This window comes from Phyllostomus discolor, chromosome 13 (assembly GCF_004126475.2).
Source record: "Phyllostomus discolor isolate MPI-MPIP mPhyDis1 chromosome 13, mPhyDis1.pri.v3, whole genome shotgun sequence".
NCBI classification, from domain to species: Eukaryota; Metazoa; Chordata; class Mammalia; order Chiroptera; family Phyllostomidae; genus Phyllostomus; species Phyllostomus discolor.
In genome coordinates, this window is record NC_040915.2 from 14,669,622 (window position 1) to 14,689,782 (window position 20,161).

Consider the following 20,161-nt stretch of genomic DNA (forward strand, 5'->3'; position numbering starts at 1 on the left):
CTATGAATGGGTGGGCACAAGAGACCCCCGCGCGCGCATGCGCTGCGCTTTTTTTTTTTTTTATGAATGGGGGGCCGGAAAAGAACTTAACCCGTGATTGCTGGGGCTGACTCTCGCTCCTCCAGGGGCCGTCGTTTTTTACAGAGGGGTGGAGGTTGTTGCCTTTTTTTTTTTTTTTTTTTTAATTAAATGAATGGAGGGCGGCGGCAACTGCCGCAGCTGGCTCAGCTGCGCGAACTGTGCCCCCTCCCAGCCTGCGAGAGGAGGTAAAGGCCACCTTCACGCCACTGCGGGCCAGGGCCAGAACCGTCAGTGTCTCGGGGGGAGGGGGGGCGGGGGCGCTGCGGCCTCTGGGTCTTAGGCCGAGAGTTGGGCGGGTGAGGACACACCTAAATTTAGAGATCTCTACCCGCCGCAGGCAGTCTTGGGGGCGGGGAACGGGAAGGCCCCTGGTGGGGGCCTTCTCTTTCTCTAGACTAGCGGCGTCGGGGGAGGGGTCTTGAAGCGCGCTTACTCGAAATTAAGAAAACGTCAAACGCCCATATCAAACAGGGGCGGAGTGGGGGTTACAGAGTGAATCTAGTTCCTTTCCTGAGGCTGAGTCTCCCTGGAGTGCAGACCACCCCTCCCCCCTTTTCTTGGGTGTGGACAGTGACAGGGCCGAGGCCTCTTCCGGCCCCAATACCCCCCAAGGGCCATGGTGGCTACTCCGCGGAGGAGACCTGGCTCTCTTCTCGCAGCAACATTTTCGCTTCGCCCCAATGTAAGGTCCGCAGTGCCCCGGCGGCCGTCCGATCTTTGCTGCACTGACTAGCTGCCCCCCTGTGCATCCCCGTACGTTTCCCAGCCCTCAGGATGCGGGGCTGAGAGCCTCTGTCTACCGACGGCCACTGCCCTCCGCTGCAGTAGTCGCCTTTCCCTAACCACCCCCACCAACTCCCCTCCGGAGAAACGGGAGCGGCGGCGAGTTGGCCAGGTGGATGGGTGGGGCCGGCCGCGCAGAGGATGCTGCCGGGGTGGCCGCGAGATTAAATAACAGGGCTCTTGAGCCGCAGAGGAAATGGAAATGGCCAGGAATCTTTTCTTTGCAGTTAATGTAGGGGGCCGGGGCGGGGGGTGGGGAGGGTGGGGAACGTATCAGCAGAAGAGCGTATCAGTGAAAAGAAAAGGTCCCGCCATTAGGCCTAACCCAGGCAAGGTGGGGAGCCCTCGCAGCAGGCCCAGCTCCGCCCAGGAACCGAGGAGGCTGTAGCCTCAGGGGAGTCAGGGGTAGGGGGTCGCTTTGATGCGGGGATAAGAGCTGGGCCGAGGCCCGAATCCCCAGTGCGATTTGTCTTGCTGGTATTCTGGCTTCACCGGAAGGTTGTGAGGCTGTCTTTTTCTAACTACGCCACCATAGGACTGTGCTTGGCTCTTGTCAGAGGAGCCGATGACAGGCCTTGGGCTGGGGCTCTGGAGACAGGCAACCGAGGAACATTTTGCAAACCCAGAGCAGAACCCAAGGTCACCGAGCCCCGGTCTAAAATGCTTTTTTCCCTACTCAGATGCAGCTTTACAGTGCGATTGACTCACTCATCTACTGGGAGAGCAGGCCCTCCCTAGGGGAACCTCAGTCATCCTTCAGGGCCAAGACCTTCCTTAAAGCCAAGAAGAAAAACTCTATACGAGGACAACAGAGTATTTTATAGTTGTTCAGGTCTTCCCTTTAAAGGTCTTAATTAAAGTTCAGTATCATTATTCCCGTTCATCAGATACAGAAATTGAGGCCAAGATATCTGCACCTCCTAAATGGAAGATCTAGTAAATTCTAGTGCTGATTTTCCAGACCTCTGCAATTTTGTTCTTTCTACTTTGCTACTACCCCTCTCAGCATCACAAACCTAAAAACCTGTTTCTTGCAAGGCATTCAAGCATGTTAAGAAAGGAAGGTTGGAGCAGTAATTTTCCATCCAGTGCTCACACGTGGGCCTTGCTCAAACAATCAAAAAGGATGGGAATAAATAAATCCTTTCTAAACTGTGGAAGAAAGTCGGGGTACTGGGGGATTCACTGTTCTGTGTCTTTTATTAGAGAAATTATCCAAGAGGTAGTGTTCCTTCCATTTCTGGTCTTGCTCAGCTTTCCTGAAGGAGGAGGTAAGGAGACCTTAGGCCTGGTAGGATGGTGAGAAGATGAATGAGCCCCCAGTTTTGAGCTGGGAGGAGCCTGTGATGCCTGAGGCCAGTGTGATTCAGTGTCTAGGAGGGTACTGGGGACCATATTCGGCTCTTACTTGGGAGCTAAAGGGAGGAGAGATCTGGGGCAATTGTTATGAAAAAGAAATTCATTCATTCATTCATTCATTCATTGATATATTCTGTGCTAGCACCTGCCCTGATTCTGGGGACTCACTGGTGAGAGACAGACAGCCCTCCCTGCCCTTGAGGAGCTCATAGTCTTTTAGAGGGACAGACAGAGATCTGAGGCCAGACAAGTGCTAGGAGGGAAAAGTAAATGCGGTCCTGGGCTGTGGGTGAATGGGCAGAAGGACCTGATTTTAATTTGGGCACCAAAGAGTATCTTTCCAAGAGAGAGCTTGGGGTTATGACTTGAGTCCAGAAAACAAAAGAGTGAGCCTGAGGGTGGTTGAGGAGACATGTCAGGCAGAGGGAGCCTGAGTGGAGTGGCTGTGTGGGGCAAGCATGGCCTGGAGGTGCTGACCAGAGGCCTCTGTGGCCATGCCTGATGAGCAAGGTTGAAGTTGGCCCACTGAGGAGTTCAGATATGATCATCTTAATGGGTTTTGAGAAGGGTTGCGACACAGTCTGATTTGTGTTTTAAGCCCCTCTAACAGTCCAAACCCTAGTGGGTGAGGGGACAGAATAGCAAATGGTGGGGGAATGCAAAACATTTTTTCCCTAACAGGTTTAAGGTACCACATCCATTCTTTTGGATTGGGCAGCCAGTAGACCTGTGCTGGATTTTTTTTTTTTTTTTGCTACTTCATCTGACTTTGTTCATTCCAAACCGGCTCAGTCTCTTCCCCAGGTATAACTTTTCTGCTGCAGGCAAATCCTAACAACCTTGCATTCCTGCCCCTGCTAATTACAGTTTTTCACCCCAACTTCAGTGTAGATGTCTTCACCCCCACCAGACTGAGGCAAGGAAAGTAGAGTGGGTTTAGTTCTGGGCTTTGCCCTCTTATTAAGCTCCTGGCCTGGTCAGGACCTGGGAGCTGAGTTAGTGTGAGTGAGGAGAGGCAGGAATTCCAATTCAATGACAGACACTTATGGAGTACTTACTGTGCGCCAGACCTGTGCCCCAGACCTGTGCCCCGCGTGTTTTCCTACATACTGCTGCTTTAAAAAGCTGTGTTCTGGGCCTTATCATTGCTCTTTTTCAGATAAGAAGTCAGAGGCTCTGTTTTAATATTTATTAATGTCACAAAAAAGTTATTGCTCACTTCCTGTGTGTCACACACAGTGCCAAGGTGTTGGGGTTACAGTGATAAAAGAGATGAACACTATTGTTGCCCTCATTGAACTCACAATTAGTGATGACACCGTGGTGGCAGCAGGGGTGGGGTGCAGCACCTTCGTTCATTTCTATAGTCAATTGATGTTTCTCAGCCTTCTGTCAGGTACGAAACACTGAAAGCCAAGTCCCCCAACCCAGATTACTTACCCCCCACCTACATGGAAATTCTGGGACCACCTCTGTTTATAGTGAAGTAGAGGAAATAGGCATTAAAGAAAAGTTGATCAAAGAATGATTTGATCACAGTTAACGGCAATGGCGCATTAGAGAGTACAGAGAGAAAAAGGAGGGGGCACAGCCTGGGAGTCCTGGCCGTTTCTCTGTAGCTCAGATCTGGCAGAACACAGACTCAGCCAGGCTGGGCTCAGTGGTAGAAGGCCCAGAAGCTGGGAGGAGCTGTGGGGAAAGCCAGAGCAGCTGAAGATAGCCAGGGGGACCCTGGTCCTGTGAGTAAGTGAGGGTGCATCAGGCCCCAGTTTAGAACTCTGTTGTGGCAGTAGCCCCTAGGCTGTCTGGACCAGTGTGTTCAGCTGTTTCAGTGTTGGAGGCCGGAGAGCCTGAAAGACACATGGGCATGCACTGACTGCAGACTGCTGGGCTTCAGCACTACCCTTTTAAGCTCTGTAGCTATGGACAAGTTACTCAAATCTTGCATGCCTCAGTTTCCTCCTTTGTACTATGATAGCTGATAGTATACTTACCACCAAGAGTTGAGTAGAACTTGAATGGAATAATGCACATAAAGCCCTTAGAACAGCTTCTGGCACACTGTAAATGCCGAACACACATTTAGATGATTATTTGATATAGCCAGCCATTTTGATGTAAGGAATAAGTTAGAATTCTAAGAGGAACCCATTTATCTGGGTGCATCAAAACCACAGAAAGATGCCTTGGCTGGTGTGGCTCATTGGATTCAGCTCTGGCCTGCAAACCAAAAGGCTGTTGGTTTGATTCCCAGTCAGGGCACATGCCTGGATTGCAGGCCAGGTCCCTAGCAGGGGGCATGCGAGAGGCAACCACACGTTGATGTTTCTCTTCCTCTCTTCTTCCCTTCCCCTCTCTAAAAATAAATAAATAAAATATATATATTTTTAAAACCCTCAGAAAGAAAAAAACAATCTAAAGTGCCAAGTTTTCTTTATTAAGGAATAGGTAAAATGATAGTAGTATGACCATCATTGCCGCTTTAACTAGTACAACATTTGCAGGGCGAAAGCTGTGGTATTTTCAGCTGTGTGGCTAGGTATATTTGGTTCACCAAAGAGTTGAGTTTAACCATGGCCAACATAGATGCTTGAATATCCGTGGTAGCAGAGAATATAACATAATGCTGACTATATGCTGAATGATGGTGTTTCGGTATCAGGGAAGAGGATATTACACACTTGGTGAGTTTGCATAATTCTTCATGTCTTCAGGGTTCTGCTGTAAAAGGGATAGTCATAGTATCTGCTTCTAAGGATTGTTGTGAGCACTAAACACATGACGTTTTTCAAGTGCCTTAGCTCAGAGCCAGGTGCATAGCTATTTTTGTGGTCCTCTCATTGTTCTGTGTAAAAGGGAAATTGTAAAGATTTTAACTTGGTTATGATAGTACAGATCACTAGCTTCCTCTTCTCCATCCTTCCTCCAAGACACTTGTTTTCATTCTGCTGAACAGGGCAATGGAATATATTACAAAAGAAGCATTCCTGACCTTACGTAATTCAAGAGTGATTTCTTCATCAGCTTGAATGTAAAATCAGATTTGCATAGTATCAGCTTTGGCAACAGAATCAAGATTTTTATGAATGTATGGCCCAGTTCAAATGCACATAAAATGCAAGTACTCTGTCCATTTCAGATGTGGAAGCTCGATCCAGGACAACCAGTGTGAGCATAGAACAGGAGAGAAGAAAAAAACAGCCAATAGTAAGTAGCCCCTTTGGTCCTTGCTTGCAAATCATAGCAATTCCCTGGTAACCAGGATGGGGACCCTGGGAGAAGTACCAGGGGATAAGGAGTTGGATGTGTGGCCTCTGGAGAGTCAGTGACTTTCTAGAGTCCAGTCTTGGTTTTCATACTGCATGAGACAGATGGGGTCTGTTCCCTTCTTCCTGACTTAACAGGTATGCTTGGGCCACCTTTCTCCCCTGGGCTTCATTGATACTATCTCATTTAGTCATTCATTCATTCATTCATTCAACCAATAGTTAAGCACCTTCTAGATGCCAGGGACCATGCCAGGCCCTGAGGATAAAACAGCAGATAAGTGCCCTGGCTGGGTAGCTCAGTTAGTTAGGGCATCGTCCAATACACCAAGGCTGTGGGTTCGACCCCTGGTCAGGGCACTTACATACAAGAAGCAACCAGTAAATGCATAGGTGGGTGGAATAACAAATCAGGGTTTCTCTCTCTCTCCCTCAAATCAATTTAAAAAAATACAACAAAAAACAGCAAATAAGTTATAGAAATCCCTAATTAGTTTAATGAGGGGAGCAGATAATTAAAAGCAAACACTCAAGTAATAATGTAATTTCAGACATTGGTCAAATCCACCAGAGGATTGTGACATAAAGGGATGTAACAGCGATTGTAGGAAGGAGCTGTCTCCTTAGGGAAGTCGAGGAAAGCCTCTCTGGGCAATCTAAAGTCTGAAGAATGAGAGCCAGGCCAATGCCCAGGAAGGAGGGCATGGTGAGGCGCAAAGACCAGGGCAGGCACAGACTGGTATGTTCCAGGAACCCTGACTCCTCGGGTCTGAGAATGCATTTGCTCGTCTCTGCTTGAAGACATGCTGGCCTCTTCCAACCGACTTGCACCACACTGGGGCTGGCCCAGGCTCTGGACTCTGGAGCACACAGCCAAGTGCACCAGCCTCAGGCACTGGGGAGGAATTTACAACCATGCTGAGCCTGTTTACCACCTGCCAGGGAGCTCTCAGAAGGCACAGGCTCTTTCTCAAAACTAGTTTTTACAGTCATGTGCAAAGCAATTCAACTGAGTGGGATTTTTTTTCTTAATTAATCTTTTTATTGAAGTATAACATTAGTTGAACAATATGAAACTGCTGATATTCAACCACTTTTCATGGTTGTATGAAGATGACAATTTCATGTGATTCAACATAAGTACATTCAGAAAAGTGTGTAAGTGAGAAGTGTACAACTCAATGAATTTTCACAAAGTGAACACAACTGTGGAAAGAGCCTCTGGGCCAAGAAGAAACATTACCAGCATTTTGTAGGCCTCACTCATGCTACTGTGGCTGTCAACTACCGCATACCCTGCCTCTACACATAAAGATGATCACTATCTTGATTTTTAGCACTAAATTTAGCCCACTTTTTTTGTCTTTCTATAAATGGAATTATACAGTAGATACTTTTTTTGGTGAAATTTATTCACAGTATTACATGTAGTTGAACTTTCTTTTTCATTGCTGTATAATATTCCATTATAATGGCTATGCTACTGTATACTTATTCATTTTAGTACTTACGGGCATTTAGATTATCTCCTATGTTTGTTTGTTTGTTTGTTTGTTTTCTTTTTTATCCTTACCCAAGGACATTTTTACATTGCTTTTAGAGAGAGAGGGAGGGGGTGAGGGAGAATGACAGAAATATTGATGTGAAAGAGAAACATTGATTGGTTGCCTATCACATGAGCCCCAACCAGGAGCCAAACCCACAACCTTAGCATGTACCCTGGCCAGGAATCAAACCCACCACCTTTAGGTTTATGGGACAACACTCTAACCACTAAGCCGCCTCGAACAGGGCTCCAGTGTTTGCTTTTAATAATACTGCTTCTGTGAACATTCTTTTACATGGCTTTTGTTGGATACATGTTTGTACATCTGTGGATATATACTGAGGCCTGATTCAGCTTTAGTAGGTATTTCTAAACAGTTATCCAGAATGGTTGCACTAATTCACACTCTGCACTGCCTTAATCAATGCCTCCTTGCTGCCTAGCTCTTGGACCAGTTCTGTGCAAAGGATAGATATGGGGTGGGGTGCATGACATGATTCATGGGATGAATCTCAAGTCTGTGCAGCAATTGAGAGGATAAGTCTTTATAGCCAGCTAGGCCTGGATTTGGTCCTCTGTTTACCTGTCACCTCCATGACCTTGGCCAAGTCACCTGCACTGTCACTGAGCCTCAGGTCCTTCATCTATAAAGTAAGTGTAAGTAGAGTAGCTCTTATCTCACAGGGTCTTTCACCTGTTCCTTTATGTTGTTTGTAGAATGCCTAGTGCATGTTAGACACTGTTCTGGGTACTGAGAATTCTGGCATGAACAGGACAAAAGAGGCTTTGCCCACATGGAATGTATGTTCTAGTTAGGGGAGACAGGTAATAACAGAGCAAACAAGTCATGAAGGTAATTTCAGATACGTGCTGTGGAGACGATACAACAGGGAGCTGTGGTGAGGCCATGGCTTTAGGGGTGGTAGGGGAAGCAGGGAGGCAGTAACGGAGCTGTGGCCCAGATGACCAGAAGGAGGCAGCCATGGATGGATCTGAGGGAAGAGCACTCCAGGCAGAAGGGGTGGCTGGTGCAGTGGCCACCAGGCAGGAGCAAGCTTGGTATATGTGAGCTGCAGAAAGAAATTGGATGCTGCAGGAACTGTCTGAGCAGAAGGGCTATTTGAGAAAAGGTGGCAGAAATAGGCCCGGGCCAGGTCCTGTAGGGCCTTGAAGACCGTGGTAAAGGGTTTCCATTTTATTTTAGCATCAGTGGAAGTCATTGGAGAGTTGTAAGCAATGGGAGCTAATTTACATGAGGATTAAAATAATATATATGCACACTCTGCTGTGGCTCAGTCGGTTCAGAATTATGTCACAAAGCAAAAGGTCGCCAGTTTGATCCCTGGTCAGGACACATGCCTGGGTTGGGGGTTCAGTCCCTGGTTGGGGTACATATGAGAGGCAACCAGTTGATGTTTCTTTCTCGCGTGGATGTTTCTCTTCCTCCATTTCTCCCCTTCTTTACCCTCTTTCCAAAAATAAATAAATAAAATCTTTAAAACATACATACATATATAAAACTTAGCAGAGAGTCTGGCATAGAGTGATGTTCAATAAATGTTAGTTGCTGCTACTGCTATTATTGTTATTATTGATGCTCTTAAAGAATCTAAAAATGTTCCTCCTCAATGAGGACGAGAAAGCCAAAGCGCAGAGCCATTACCATCCACGTGTAAAGTCAGTCACATCAGAGAACAGGATGTAGATTTTATTAATCAAAGGAAATGCTTTTGGTTCCTTTCCCAAATGGGACCTTCAAGACAGAGGATTTTCTCTGTGTTAGCAATTGTCTGGAGCCAACCAAACTCAGCTCTTTCAGCCCCACTTTACCAAAATGCCCACAGTTCAGTCGTTTGGGTGCCACTGGTTTGGTCCTGCTGCCATTTGGGGCCCTTGGAAAGACTCATCTGCTTCCTCCGTGCATCTGGTGGGCCAGGAATGGGGCGGCACTGCCTGTCCTCCGCCTTGATGCCCGCTAGATTCACTGAGATACCATCCACTATCCTGGCTTGGAGGCTCTCCCACCCCGTTCTCTCACCCCGTTCTGGGCGTGCAGGCAGCCCAGGGAGTGTTTTTCCATTCAGGAAAGGCCTTTGTAGGAGCTGCCTTTAATTCTGTCTGATACAGAGTAATGTCATGTTAACGATCTGTGAGTGAATGAATGCAAATTGAGTAATGAAACTGGGCAAAGCTTCTTAGGGTATATAACACTTGTTTCTGGGCCAAGTGCCCTTCTCTTAGTAAGGATGTTTTCATTTCTTTATTGAAATTTATTAAACTTCTGTTAGGTGCCAGGCACTATACAGCAGTGAGCAAAAAAGATGCCATTTTTGCCCTCATGGCGCTTCCAGTCTAGTGGGACATACATCAATCAAACAATTGCACAAATATAAATAGAAAATGACAACAATGGGCCCTGGCTGGTGTGGCTCTGTGGACTGAGCACTGGCCTGGGAACCAAAGGGTCGCCAGTTCAATTCCCAGTTTAGGGCACGTGCCTGGGTTGTGGGTGGGTCCCCAGTGGTATATGTGAGCCACAGAAAGAAATTTGATGCTGCAGGAACTGTCTGCACACAGGAGGCAACCACACATCAATGTGTTTCTCTCTCTCTCTCTCTTTCTCCCTCCCTTCCCCTCTTTCTAAAAATAAAAAAATCTTAAAAATTACAATGGGAATTAAATCAAGCGTATTTCCTTTGATTAATAAAATCTACATCCTGTTCTCTGATTTGATTGACTTTACATCTGTGGATGGTACTAGGTCTGCAGGAGATGTATTGACACCCTGAAGGCATGTAATGAAGGCTGTGACTCTGGGAAAATTCCTCTAGTACATGACACTTGAGCTCAGCATAAGAGGATGAGTGGTGACAAAATGGGTTTGAAGAGTGGGATGAAAAGTATTCCAGGCAGTAAACAGCAAATGCAAAGGTCCTGAGGTGGGAGGGAGTATGCATGGTAATCCAGGGATGTCGGAGAAAGCCGCTGTGACTGCAGGGCTGAAAATGAGGTGGACTCTGGTCTGAGAGAAAGCCAGAGATATGGCAGAGGGGACAGATCACTAAAAGTTTTGAGGGCTATGGTAGGATATATAATTTAATCCTTCTCGAGGACTACGGGTTGCCACGAAAAGGCTTGAAGCTGTAGATGAGTGTATTCAAGGGAGTGTGTTATTCTGGCTGCAGTGCGGAAAGTAGATCAGAAGGAGCCAGGGTAGGTTCTGATAACTTCCCAGCCTTCTTTGGCCCTTCAGCCCCGGAGGTGACAATGGAATGCTGGTTTTCCCGGTTTTAGGGTGTTGCATGCTCCCTCTGGTTTCTATGCACTCTCCCCACGTTTGCAAACCATTCCTTTATCAGAGTCTCCTCAAATGATCGAATTTGTTCTATTTGACTTGATGGAGAAATCACATTGGCTGGACAAAGCAGAAGCAGACTTTAGCAGCTACTTAACCTAACTCATTTGTTTTACTCATAACAAGCACATTTTTAACTGGATTTTTTTTCTAGCCAGTCTGACAAGCTTTGTTGTTTTTTTTTTCCAATGCAGAGCAGTATATTTCAGTTTGCATGCATTTATATAAGAATTGACAGTTCCTGAAATAGTTAGGGGTTTTTTTGTATTTCATTTTGTGGTGTTTGTCCTGTGTGTGTGTGTGTGTGTGTGTGTGTGTGTGTGTGTGTGTAAGACTGGTTTGTTTGTTTGTTTCCAAGAAGTTTTAGATTACATTGTAATAAAGCTGAGAGGAAGGTGCAAAGGTGCAGGGATTTCATGTACCCCTCCCCTTGCACATGTGTACCGACCTCTCCTGTGCTCTGGGAATTTTTTTGTTTGCCCTTCTACTTTTTTGTCTTATGGATCAAAGGTTTTTTTTGTTTGTTTGTTTTTAAATGCACCCCATTTTTTCCCCATCGATTGCCTTGAAAGTTACTGTCTTTCTGTCTATTCTTTTAATGGATCCCCTAGATCCAGAAAAAGTCCAGCCATTGTTGATATAATGAGAATGGTTTGTGTGATATATCACTGTAACCTGGCAGCCAAGGAGGGTGGACTGGAATGCGCAAGCGTGAACAATGACAACTCACTGTACTAGTCAGTGGGAGCAGTAGACACTGTTGAGTGAGCATGTGTACGGTGTGGCCATTACATTCAAAATGGCTGAGTGAGTAGAGCAATGAATGTACATCGAATTTTGCATAAGCTTGAACATGCCTCTGTGGATACTGTTCAAATGATTCAGAAGGCCACAGCTGTGGGCAACTGGTGGTTGGCAGCTTCATCACAACAATGCGCCCGCTCATACATCACATCTCGTGCAGTGTTTTTTGGTGAAACATCAAATCACCCAGGTGACGCAGTCCCCCTGCAGCCCAGATTTGGCACCCTGCAACTACTGGCTTTTCCCAAAATGAAAATCACTTTTGGAAGGGAAGAGATTTTAGACCATTAATGAGATTCAAGAAAGTCCCACAGAGAAGCTAATGGCGATTGGGAGAAATATGTCAGGTCCCAAGGTGCTTACTTTGAAGGGGACTGAGGGTCATTGTCCTGTGTACGATATTTCTTGTATCTTCTTCAATCCATGTATCTATTTTTCATAGTACATGGCTGAATACTTTCTGGACACACCTCATATTTAAAAATTAATTACAATTTTTACCCTCTTAATGCAGTACATGGACTTTAAACTACTTTAACTTTAACCCTTAAGTCTATGCCTCCCACCTGCTCCCCCATTTATATTCTGTTGTAGTTCATGTTTTCATTCTTTTTGTTTTCTCAGGACAGGTGAGATTATTATTGCTTCTTTATACAGTCAATTGCCATCCTCCTGTCTGAAATTAATCCTTTAGAATTTCCTGAAGTAAGGTTCTGTTGGAACTAAATTCTCTCCATTTTTTTTTTTTGGTTTGAAAATGACTGTCTTTCACCCTCATATTTAAAATTCTTGAATAAAATTCTGATTGCCACTTATTTTGTCAGCACATTAAAGAGACCCTTCTGGCTTCCATTGTGGCTGCTGAAAGACCACCTCATTGTACCCTCCAGTGTCATGTACACAATTCTTTATATGAAGAATTATTCATATATATAGTTCATTATCTCTTTGTATCTCTGGATCACCTTCTGGATTTCTTCCTAACTGTCTTCCAATAAACATATTCTGCCTTTAACAATATCTAGTCTGCTATTTAATCCAATCTCGTTTTTATTTTATTTTATTTTATTTTATTTTATTTTTCAAATTGGCTTGATTGCCTTTTATAGTCTTTAGCTCCTGGCTAATATATTTAAAGCTCACATTTATTTCCTAAAATATATTAATACGCCTATTCATATTCTATACTTGATAATTCTACATCTCATATTTTTGTGGGTCTGATTATGGTCTCTGTTGTTTCTGCTAGTTCTCACCTATGGCACCTGTTTCTTGGTGTGTTTTGTGATTTTTAACTTAAGGTCCGATTTCTTGGAATTTAGTGGGCATTTCTTGAGACATAGGTTGAAATTGCAGGCCCTTAAGAGGGGATTTTTATTTGCTTTTACCTGTTACTAGGGTTTATTCCTACCTTGAGCTCCTTCAAGCTCAAAGTAGGAATAATTTTCTGCTTCAGGTTTTTCAGATTGCATAGGGTACAGGTAGAATGAATTCAGTCTAAAAACTCATGGACGGCATGAAGGCAGGCTCAGTTATGTGAACTTTCAGGGGAGATTTTTTCATTCCCTCATCAGGTATCAAAGTTGGTCAAACAGGTTTCCTTGATGCCCCTTCTATACCATGAATTTCCCTCTCACTCCTCGCACACAGAGGTTGTAACTCTTTGTAGACCCTTTGGAGGGGCTTCTCTTAGCCTTCTGACTGTTTGCGAGTTCCAGCTCTACCTCCTGTCCCCCTCATTCTTTGTAGCCATCGAAATGGAAGCTTCAGATCACCAAACTTGGCAGATATCCTCGGTCTAAGCTGTCTTGGGCACTCACTTATGTTCCAGAGTTCCCTTTTCATTTCTTTTTTTGGCCTCTGTATACTCCTTACTATTTTGCCTATTCAGCAGGCATTTTTGAAAAAAAATTAAACATTATGTAAATGTTATTCAACGTTTGGAACTGTTTTTATTGGGAAGGTCATCCAGGGTGTTTTGGCCGCCATACTGTCAGAAAACTGTCAGAAAACTGTCAGAAAGTGAACCGATTCCTTTACATTCCCAGAGAAAGAGGTAGCATGATGGAATACAAAGAGTTGTGAGGCCAGACCACACTGGATTCAGATCCATGTTGAATTTTTGCAAAAACCCTGGGATATAGTTACAGTTTTTGTCTTCATTTTGGAGCTCAGGAAACTTGCCTAAGTCCACAGGATGAAACCAAGACCCGAACCCACGCGAGTGTCTAGTGCTTATGCTCTTACGCTCAATGCTATTCCACCTTCCTAACAGCGCAGACGACCGAGGCCTAAGATCTCAGTACTTCCTTAAATGAGCCTGTGCTGCAACAGTCCATCTGGGGCGAGGTAAAACCAGAACAATGGACAACAGTGGCTTTAGAATTCAGTGGAAGTTCCTCAGTTGGCTATGAGGGGTGAAAGAGAGGGCGGAATAAAAGGTGACTCTACATTTTTAACAACTGAACTAGTTGGAGTGACATTGGTTAATGAAATAATCACATGCAAGGTTTCAGGGGCACCATTCCATAATACATCATCTGTATATTATGTCGTGGGTTCACCACCCATGCCTCCACATTTCTGAGTGCGGACCAGATGGAGGGTGTTCTTAGGAATAGGGAAGTCAGAGAGAGAAAGCAATTTGTTTTCTGTTTGTTTTGTTTAGTGCCCCAGTTTCCTAATCTGTAACACAAGGTAGTCGGACAGACCGCCTTCAGACATTCTGTGGTTCTAGAACTCTGGAGGTTTGAGAATTGGCCAAACTGTTCAGGAGGACTTGTCTGGCGAGCAGTTGGAACTCAGAGCTGGACTCTGGATGTGTGCGGGTCCCGGTGTGGGCGTGTTGACTTGAATGGGAGACTGGGGAGGGCAGGCACGATAGTTTGAGCTGTGGAGATGGGTTTATGGAGGAGAATGGCCTGTGCGGGGGGAATGACTGTGTCCCACAATACAGGGGATGTGTTAGTTTGCCAGGTTTACCGTAACAAAGTTCCTCAGACTGGGCGGCCTAAGCAAGAAAAATTTATTTTCTCACCATTCTGGAGTCTAGAAGTCAGAGATCAAAATTCTGACAGGGTTGGCTTCTTCCGAGGTCTCTCTCCTTGGCTTGTAGACGGGCTCCTCTCTGTCTCCCCAGGACCCGCCTTCTGCCAATGTCCTCATCTCCTCCTATGAGGACAGCAGTCACAGTGGGTTGGGGCCACCCTGAGCACCTCATTAATTACTTTTTAAAGACCCTATCACCCAGTAGTTACATTCTGAGGTGCAAGGGATTAGGGCTTCAACACGTGGATTTGGGTGGAGGACACGATTCATCCCATAATAGAAGGTAAGAATTAGGGACTGAGAAAGGAGACAGGAAGACAACAGAAGAATAGTTTCTCCCAGGGAAACCGAAGGAGGAGAAAGGTGCAGAAAGAGCTAGTGAGGAACAAAAATGGTGGAAGGAGCACCTGGATTAGCAGTGGGAACTCCTGGGGATCGCCTACACAGAAGCCCCTTCAGCGGAGGTGGAGGCTGGGTGTTCAGGGTCGAGGCGAATGCAGCATGGTGAGAGAGTGGAGGCCAGGGCCAGGGAGCAGGGTTTCGGTTTCCCTTCCAAACAGAGGAGACACTCCAGGTACATATTTATTGAATGCGTACATGAATCTCCTTTCCTCCTTCCTCTGATATTCCATGGTCCCAGGGCTCGGTTTCTCTTTAAAACTCTAAGGTGAGCCTGCATTCCAGGACCGTTGCGCTGAGCTTCTTTGTCTTATGTAGCTGGCCCTTCAGGACAAGCTAGGAAGAATAGAACATCTTTTCTCCTAGGAAGCCAGAAAGGGAAAGAGGGAGAGAGACAGAGGAAAATCAAGTGAAAAACCAGACCACATTATCACTGAGCTACCACAGTTCTAAAGAACAGAATGGGGTGATGTGAGGTTGGAGAGACCTTGGGGGTCATTTTGCAATTTTCCTGTCTGCTCTCCAGAAATGAAGACATTCATTCGTTCATTGAAAAAAAAATGTCTTAATTAAGCACCTACTCTGAATTGGGCACTACTATACTAGGCAAGAGGGAGATACCAGTGAAGCAAATATCAAAGATTTATTGACTGCTTTTGTAACGCCATGTCCTGTGTTAAGTACTTGGGGTACCTCCTGCTCTCAAGGACAGAAGAAGACAGAGACTGCTGGTGTTGCTTTTGCTTTTTTACAGGTAGGGGCATGGGCTAACTGAGGCTTAGGAAGGTTTGGTAACTCACTGTGGGCCCCAGAGCTATAAGTAAGCAACTTGGACATAGCCCAGTTGCACCTTTTTCCAGCCCCAGTTCCCTCAGGCCCCTGAGGCTTCTCCCAGAGTACAGTAAGTGTCTGGCTTGGGGTCCTCCATGAGTCATGCTGAGCAACAGATAAGAAGTCCCAGTTCCTGCCATTCCATCCTGTCCTTGGCCTGAGAAAGGACACGGAGTCAAGGGACGGATGTGGGTTGGGATAATAATGCCGAGTCACTGCTGATGAAAGCCCTGTGTGTTCACCTCCTCCCAGCCACCACCTGAAGCCTGTCTCAGCTACTGTCCTTGTTGTTACATCAACATCCCTCCCAGCCCCACTGAGAAAAACAGCTGGGGTTGTGTCTCATGAACCAAAGATGTGTTTCCTTCCTCTGAGGCGGTGCAGGGTGGGGGTGGGGGTGGGGGCCTCCTCAGGGCTACCTGGGAACACAGCTGGGTTCTACAGTGCTGTTCCCTGATGCTCGGGGTTTCCTCTTTGCTCCCAGAAAAAGGGAGAAACATGGATTCTGTGAACTCCTATTATGCAGGCTCAAGAAGAAACAGTCCAGTGACCTCTTTCTTCTATTTTGAGGTCAGGAGGAAGGTGCTCATGCTGCTGACCAGTGAGTCAGTGGGTCTCAGAACTGAATGTTGTGTGTGTGGATGGAGAACTCAGGAGTTAGAGCCAAACTTGAAGACTCACCCCCAGCCTGCTTCTGATCTGGCCATCAGAAGCCTTAGAGACTGAAGTGGTCCACAGAGATATCTATGCAAGGGTGTTCATCCAAGTATCTTAGCAGTAGCATACCCACATGGGGGGGGGGGTATGAAAACCCATCATGAAATCAATGATAGCTGCTTTCTACAAAAGAAATCTAAGTTGCCATTGCACAGTGTGTGGTGGATCTGTCAGGTGTGGATACAGCAAGGTGTTCAAGACTGGTTGTTCAGTGAAGAAAGCAAGCCACAGACCAGTGTCTGTGCCTGCGTATGTTTGTTTGTATGGCCAGGGATGCTGTCTGCGAATACACAGGAGAAACTGCTAACTGGTTACTTCCGGAGAGTAGGAATGGAGGTGGGGGTGGGGAGTGAGACTTTGGTTCTTTACACTCTTCTGTACTTTCTTTTTAAAATGATAAGCATGCATTGCTTTTATAATACAATGACAATAATAAAGACAAAGTGGAAGAAAGAACAGCTTCAGAAGGTTCACAGATCACAGGCTCCCACCCAAAGAATTCTGCAATGAATCCAAGAATGCTGAGGGCAGGAGGGATGAAGAAGTGGGGCCGGAGATGCCCTGGAATGGTGGGACTTGCCCCCAGCCACTGCTTGCAGAGATGTGCTTTCATCAGAAAAGGGCAGACACAGAGGTAGGGAGTGGAAGGAAATCACTGTGTGCAAGGCTGAGTCGGTGACAGAAAGTCTTAAGCAAACTCAAGGCCAAAATTCAACTCCAAGAGCAGGGATTCGAGTCTTTTATAACAATAGCTAGCATATTGAGTACATGTATCAAAGCAAAGTGCAAATTTCTTTACTTAGCATTATCTCATTTAATCTTCACAGCAACCCTAGGAGGTAGCAGTGTTATCGTTCTATTTTTACAGATGAAGATACAGAGGCTCAGAGGGTCTAATCCCTTAGCCAGTACTAAGCGACACAAATATTTGCCCAAATGTACACAGTAATTGCTAGGACTGGGATTAACCCAGGTCTGTCTGTTTCTGGAGGCAGCCCTCTTATTACCTCCTGAATACTATTATATGTTGACCTTTAAGCGGCCCTTAGGTGCAGGAACAGGGCATCCTTATATCTTTGCCATCTGTGAGCTGCCAGGTAGTTGGGAAAACCACACTAACCAATGTAGACTGTATAGTCTTATTTAAGGTATGTATCTGGGTTTAATTGGGCTGCAAAGATGATTAAATACTATTTGGATTTTAAAGTTGGGGACATCAGCAAGGCTTGAAGTTGTCAGTGAAGGCATGTTGGAGGAGGAAAGATTTAAACCAGGTCTGGAAGGATGGATTGAATTAAGAGAAGGGTGAGGAGAATACTCCAGAGAAGAGAAGGCGCGAACTGCATCAAGTCTGCTCTGAGACAGTGAAACATCTCTCTGGTCCGAGTGAGTTGTATATGTGTGATACGTGAGCTGGTGTGCGTCGGGAGGGAAAAACAAAGCATTAGGAGTAATTCTGAAGGTTAAAAACTGGCAGAGAAGTTGTGACTTAATGTGGAAGGAAATGAAGAGCCTCTGAAGGTGTTTTGGGTGGTAAAGAGACACGGAAAAGTGATGCTTCCGAGACATTAATCTCACAGAGGAGTCAAAGCGACTCGGAGCGAAGGAGGGAGCCATGTGAAAACTTAGGTGTGGGTGTTGGGGGCCTCAATGGGGATAATAGCAAGGGGAATGAAAAAGGAGACTCAGTGTGAAAATTGCTGTAAAGAGGGAGGAGGCATGGGACTTGATGATTGAAAAGAAACAGACTACGGAGAAGAGGGTCCAAGCTAAATAATTCTGGGGCTTCAAATCCAGGTGGTTAAGAAGGGAATGCCTGTATCTGGAACAGGGAACTGGGGGAAGGTTCTGGTTTTCTTTTGAGGTGAGGTGGGAAGAGATGATGAATTGAGTTTTTATCCCAAACTACACATTTCCCAAGACTGTAAGACAGCGTAGAGACTTTTTCTCTCTTAGTTTTCTCGGCGGTACAATGCATAGGACTCCCTTTGGACAAGTTCATTCATTCAGCAGCTCTTTATTAAACTGTCATTATGGTCTAGTTGTTGGGAACACAGAAGTGAGTAGGGCAGACCTGGTCCCTGTCCTCATGGAAAGCAAATATTGAACGAGAAATTATAAGGGTCCTTTCTATGCTCCTAGTACCAAGGAGGCATTTCTTCCCCCAGACTAATCCTGTTCTTTACCCCACAAATCCAGAGCATGCACCAACTGGGAAGGGCATTTGTCAAATATTTTATTAGCAATTGTATATTGTAATAAAAATTACGATTACAACCTTTGATTTATTCCTTTATTCTACAAATATTCACTGAGTGTCACTGTGGCTCTATATTTTTAGCTTTCATGTGCACAACCTAGTAAAGGACACAGACAAATAAACAGGTGAGGTTAAGAGGGCGTGATAAGTGTATCGAGGGAGAATACCCAGGTGTTGTGGGAGGGACTAAGAGGGATATCTGCCCAACTAGGAGGGGCAGGTGGCTGGGCAGGGAAGTTTCCTTGACAAGAATGAGGAGGTGTTAAGCTACATAAGGGCAGGGGGTTGGGCGGGGCTATGTCTTCCATGCAAAAGGATGTTTCTCATTCAAAGACCTGGACACTAGAGAGGCCTAGACTTGTTGGGGAATGATTTACAACCTAGAATTTTATACCTAGTGAAACTACCAATCAAAATGTGAAAAAAGAATAAAGGAAAGAGGTGTTCAGATATGCAAGGTCTCAAAAAATGTGCTTCCCATGTATCTCTTCCCAGGAAGCCGGTAGAGGACCTGCCCCAACAAAACGGAAGAGCAAATCCAGCGAGGAGACACCATGGGAGTAACCGAATGGCGTTCAGGTAGGGGGGGTTGGATCAAAAAGTCTTCTACATGCACAGCAAGGAGTTGGACATCATTATATCACCAGAGTTCCTTAGATGAATAATAGGATGATATTCTAAAATAGAAATTTTTTCAAACATTGAATCTTAGGGACCCTTTTGAGCAACATTTTGATTGGCTTCAATAAGAAACAACAGTTTTACTCTCTTTTTCATATTTTGCGTTCCTTTGAAAAGAGTCCAGAAATGTCTAGAAATGTGTATAACTACTACTTAAGCAGCCTTGTGCAATTTGGTGGGGCCCCCAGGGTCAAGAATTTGTAGGAACTTAAGGCCTATGGCAAGGAACGGTTCTGGGGCAGCGTGCTGTGGGGGAGGGGAGAGTCGTGTAGGGAGGGGATGTGCGGCCCAGCGGTGAAGTTTCATCATGACTCTGCCGGTCATTCTTCCTTCAGCAGCAAAGGTGATCCCTGGAAGAATATTCTACTAGAACAGGTCTGCTTTCCAATTAAGTGCTGAAACTGCCTTCACCAATGACTTCCAGACTACGAAGAAATAAATTTTTTAAATGCAAGCATGGGATGGGGGAAGCACAGCATGAGCGTGGCTCCTCTCCTGCTGAACTTGTCACAGCTGGAATAAGGCCGGTTATGGGTGTGTGAGTGTGCACGGGAGAGAGAGCGATGGAGAGGGAGAGGGATTGTTCAGAGAGCTCAGAAGAAATTTATGGGTATGTTATAATATTTTAGCAAATCATGGTCAAAGCCAGAGCAGGGATCCAGGTGTTCCCTAAATGTGAAGCCAAGCAGAACCTTTTATTTATGAATTCAGCAGACAGATGGTTGTTTTCTTTTTCATACCTGCGTTCCAACTACAATGATAACAGAAGCCAAGCAGCGTGTTGTGGTGTTCACTGGTTTTGCTGGCCATCAGAAAGGGCATTGCTCAGTTCATCAGCTGGGAGAAACCCTTCCCCGCCCACTCCTGATCAACCTCTTTGTCTCCCACTAAGTGAGTGAATTTTAAATACTTATCTAAAGTTGTTGGCTGGTGACCTGGAAAATTCCTTTTGCTTTGTTATGCTGCTAATGGCCCATCAGTTAGTTTAAGCCTCCTACTCTAGAAACTTTCTTTCTCCTACGTAGACGGAG

The 20,161-nt window shown here is 45.5% G+C and overlaps 1 long non-coding RNA gene across 2 annotated transcripts; it reads left to right on the forward strand.

The window, feature by feature from the left end:
• The first annotated feature begins 81 nt into the window (after positions 1 to 81).
• LOC118498058 lies at positions 82 to 19,111 on the forward strand. 2 transcript variants are annotated; one of them, XR_004900583.1, is made up of 3 exons: positions 82 to 266; positions 5,363 to 5,430; positions 18,945 to 19,111. It is a non-coding gene; the product is annotated as an uncharacterized LOC118498058 (long non-coding RNA). The 2 variants fall into 2 exon arrangements; XR_004900582.1 differs by lacking the exon at positions 18,945 to 19,111 and adding an exon at positions 11,819 to 11,830.
• Positions 19,112 to 20,161: the final 1,050 nt, after the last annotated feature.